We start from the raw sequence: 4,867 nt of genomic DNA, 5'->3' as shown, positions 1-4,867 counted from the left end.
CAGCATATATAGTTAGCACCCGGCTACGTCCGGACTTGTTACTGTGGTCTGAGGTAGAGAAGAGAGTTTATTTTATCGAACTCACAGTCCCGTGGGAAGATCGAGTTGAGGAGGCTTATGAGCGCAAGAAAGCTAGGTATGCTGAAATGGCAGCAGAGGCAGAGCAGCGAGGTTGGAGGGCTCGAGTGCGGCCTGTAGAGGTGGGCTGCCGTGGTTTTGTGGCAACGTCCGTTATTGCCTTACTAACTGAGTTGGGCATTCGGGGACGGAGCCTGAAACTTGCGGTTAGCAACATGTCTCAGGCAGCAGAACGAGCAAGTGAATGGCTGTGGATAAGGAGGAAACATGCTAGCTGGGGAGCTCGCTAAGGTCAGATTGATTGTTTGTTGTTGGTCATGATTAACGGTCCGCATCAACAGGGCTGAATCATTGACGGTGGTGGTGTAGTTAGGGATTGTTTGTTGTTGGTCATGATTAACGGTCCGCATCAACAGGGCTGAATCATTGACAGTGGTGGTGTAGTTAGGGATTGTTTGTTGTTGGTCATGATTAACGGTCCGCATCAACAGGGCTGAATCATTGACAGTGGTGGTGTAGTCAGGAATGTCATACCGAACCGACCTGGATAGCTAGGCTTAGATAGTGAGGTAATATGCAGTTGTGCGGTGGTAGCATGGAGGGGGGTGTTTCCAGGACGCTGGATTACACCGTTAAGCCTTCTTGAGGTGTCGTGGGCCTAACTTAACGAAACGTCGGTGAAGGAAGGTGCCCACTTGAAAACCCCAATGACATGCTTCATACTGCTGTTGGCTAGGGTAGGTAACTGGTGATTTGTGTCTTGTTTATTAGTTTGTTAGACTGTTAGCTTGTTTTATTCTGGATTGGGCTTCTAAATGTGTTTTTCCTCGGATTTTGGCACAAGGGATAGTAACATCTTGTCCTGTGTATTAATTAATAATAGTGAGCAAATCAAACAGTGGTCAGGTGGAGGTGCTGGGGGGGCACTGGGGGAGGTGGAGGGGCTGGGGAGCACTGGAGGGGCTGGGGGGGGGCACTGGGGGAGGTGGAGGGTATGGGGGGCACTGGGGGAGGTGGAGGGTATGGGGGGCACTGGGGGAGGTGGACGGTATGGGGGGCACTGGGGGAGGTGGAGGGTATGGGGGGCACTGGGGGAGGTGCAGGGTATGGGGGGCACTGGGGGAGGTGGAGGGTATGGGGGGGCACTGGGGGAGGTGGAGGGGCTGGGGGGCACTGGGGGAGGTGGAGGGTATAGGGGGCACTGGGGGAGGTGGAGGGGCTGGGGGGGCACTGTGGGAGGTGGAGGGGCTGGGGGGCACTGGGGGAGGTGGAGGGTATGGGGGCACTGGGGGAGGTGGAGGGGCTGGGGGGCACTGGGGGAGGTGGAGGGTATGGGGGGCACTGGGGGAGGTGGAGGGGCTGGGGGGCACTGGAGGGTATGGGGGCACTGGGGGAGGTGGAGGGGCTGCGGGGGGGCACTGGGGGAGGTGGAGGAGCTGGGGGGCACTGGAGGGGCTGGGGGAACAGTAATGTGGAGAGAGTCTGGCTGCATGGCTCCGCTCAGCCGTTTGCTGATCAAAGCGTTTGCTCACACGCTGAGATTTCATACTAAGTTGGAAGGTTTCAAAGACCTTTAATTTCTCCTCCCTGAAGCCATATTTGAAGATATCACGAGGGAACGTGGCAACCTGTCATTCCCCCTCTCCTCTGACCCATGTAGGCAATCAGCCTGACTGCAGAGGAAAATATCAGAAAACAATTATATCAAAAATGAACTGTCAATCTTACGCATATATATGCCTTAGTGAGCAATTATTTCTGTTACAAGGTTAAAAGATGGATACTATCCATGCATAGGCTATTAGTAAAGTGATGCTTTCTAACTTTAATATGTTCACATTGGACACCTTCTTACCAACTCTACTGACATGGCTTGATATTGCTGTCAAACGCCACTGTTCAAGATAATTAAAAAAAATAAAGAAAAAGAAAAAAGTAATGGAACAGATAGATGTCCTCCAGTGTCAAAAAGTTTAGACGGCATATATTTCTTTATTTTTACTATTTTCCACATTTTAAAATGAATAGTAAAAACATCAAAACTATGAAATAGCACAAATGGAATCATGCAGTGATCAAAAACATATTAAACAAATCAAAACTATCTTATATTTTAGTCGATTCTTCAAGGCTAAAAACGATTTGTCTTAATGGAAAAACAAAGGCTTTGCAAGAAATTCATAATAGGCATCAACGTCACTATTTGTATTTGTCTAAGAAACAATTCAGGTGTCCAAACTTTTGACTGGTAGTGTACATATAACATGATCTCTCTCTCTCTCTCTCTCTCTCTCTCACACACACACACAAGCATGGACGCTAGGGGTGGGGGAAAAAATCCATACACCATAGTATCGCGATATTTTGTCTGATGATATTGTATCGATATAAAAAAAAAATAATAATTTGCAGGCCATGCCATGGCAGGCCACTGGGCATCTGCCCGAAGCGCCCGATGTTGCAGTGCACGCCTGCAGTGGCGTATTGAGTCCAGAGAAGCTTAATAATGTAGCCTACATGTGGGGCAAAAACAAAACAAAACAAAAAAACACTGCATGTTTTACTTCCGGTGAGGTCAAGGAAAAGGTAGGAAAAGGAGTTAGACAATATATTGAAATATCGCAATATTCAATATATCGCAATATTCAATATATCGCAATATCAGCGATATCGCAATACTATCGTATCGTGACTCAAGTATCGTTTTAGTATCGTATCGTGGGCATCTGGTGATTCCCACCCCTAATGTACGCACACTACACGCTCACACCACTACAGATACAAATGTTGTTGCTGCTGCCTGTCCGAAGGCAGTCCTCCTCATGAAATTATACAATTACCTCTTGCCACAAACCTGGAGCCAAGCCATGCAGAATCTTATAGACAAGACTGGCATCTGTACATTGAATGAAATTCCCTCAGCTCAGTAGATTTTGACTTCGCATGATTAGCATGATGATTTTGACTTAGGCAGTGACAATGGTGGTTTGAGTAGTAAGACAGATGTGACATGGGAATATAGTGTTGCTGTCCCGTTAGTTAGACAATTTCTGATATGTCAGAAATTGGACAGGTTGAACTTTATTATATTTGTCACAGTCTTTGTTAGTTTTTTAAATGCCAATTTGAATCAATTGTTACACCAAGATATTTTACATCAGATACTACTGTCAGCGTTTCCCATGCAGCATAGACATCAGGTGTGTGGAATCAACTGTTGGCTTCTTAGTAAAGAACATACAAACTGTCTTCATGATATTTAAATTCAGACAGGAGCTATTAAGCCACTGTGTGACAGGAGCCATTGCTGCCGTGAGTTTGCATGCAGCTTGTTGTTTGGTTACATAAATGAAGGTATCATCTGCATACATTTGAATATCAACATCATTACATACACACGGAAGATCATTTATGAAGAGACCAAACAACAGAGGACCCAAAATTGATCCTTGAGGTACACCAAAATAATATCTGATAGCTTAGATGTTACCTTATTATTTATATGTACCCTCTGTGTTCTGCCTCCCAGATAAGATTGCATCCATTTGACGGCATTGGGGGAGAAGTTGAACCTTGAAAGCTTGGCAATTAGAACCCCATGATCTACTGCAGGGATACTCAACTTGCTTTGCCCGGGGGCCACTTTCGTGAAATGATAGAAGGCCTGGGGCCAGTTAATAAACAAACAATATACATTTTTCTGTAGCGGATTGTAGGTTTTTGGGGTGTCAGCCGGAGTTTAGTCTGACAATGTTGTGCACACCGGATAGTTAGTTAGGTTTAGTTAGTTAGGTTGAGTACATACATAAGTGCCTGGGTAGCGAGCAGACGGCGGTATTTGACAATTTAGCAGGTAAATCATAGATTATTGAAAGATATTCCATATTCCAGACTGAAATGCTATAACAGAAGTGGAGTATTGGCCAGAAGGACATGAACATTTATTCAGCAGGTATCTTGCATGTTGCGTTCAGGTGCACTGTAAAAAAAAAACATGCCCACACAGGGCCACACATGTGGACCACGGGCCGCAAGTTGAGTATCACTGATCTACTGTGTCAAATGCTTTCTTTAGATCTAAAGATATGTCTCCAACAGCTCCCCCCTTATCTAGCTTGTGGTTGTTGTTGCTGTTGTTGTTGTTTTACATACAGTAGTGTCTATCTAGCAGACAAGTATTTTACCCCTCTGTGAAGGACAGTGATGTGGTGAATCCAGAATGGGCAGTGTGTGTGTGTGTGTGTGTGTGTGTGTGTGTGTGTGTGTGTGTGTGTGTGTGTGTGCGTGCGTGTGCGCGTGTGTGTGCGGCATTTGAACCAGGTCCATTAGGGGAGTCCACCCCCACTGCTCACTTCGCACCATCCACCTGTTTGAGTGGGTACCGGATACACACTCAAGACGCTCAAGGGACTACTGCCATGCAAACACACACATACACGCGCATACACACACAAACAACACACACACACGTGCACGCACACACATGCATGCGCACACACATAACGCACACACACACACACACACACGTACACACACACAAACCACAGTCATACAGGTGGCCCATTACATCAGTAATGGGCCACCCACAGAGCCCCAGCAGCACGCTACCATGAGGTGATGAGCGGTCAGCTCTCCTCCTCCTCCTCCTCCTCCTCCTCCTCCTCAGATAAATAGTTCCTCACACAGAGAGTTAGCAGCCTACTAGAGGGAAAGACGCTAGGCTAACAATGCTACAAGTAGTTGTTTCAACAAATTATGTTCGGAGCTCAGCGAGACAATCGTATCAGAC

The sequence above is a fragment of the Poromitra crassiceps genome (genome assembly GCF_964638095.1).
Source record: "Poromitra crassiceps genome assembly, chromosome: 20".
Lineage (NCBI taxonomy): Eukaryota > Metazoa > Chordata > Actinopteri > Beryciformes > Melamphaidae > Poromitra > Poromitra crassiceps.
This window is presented reverse-complemented; position numbering follows the sequence as displayed.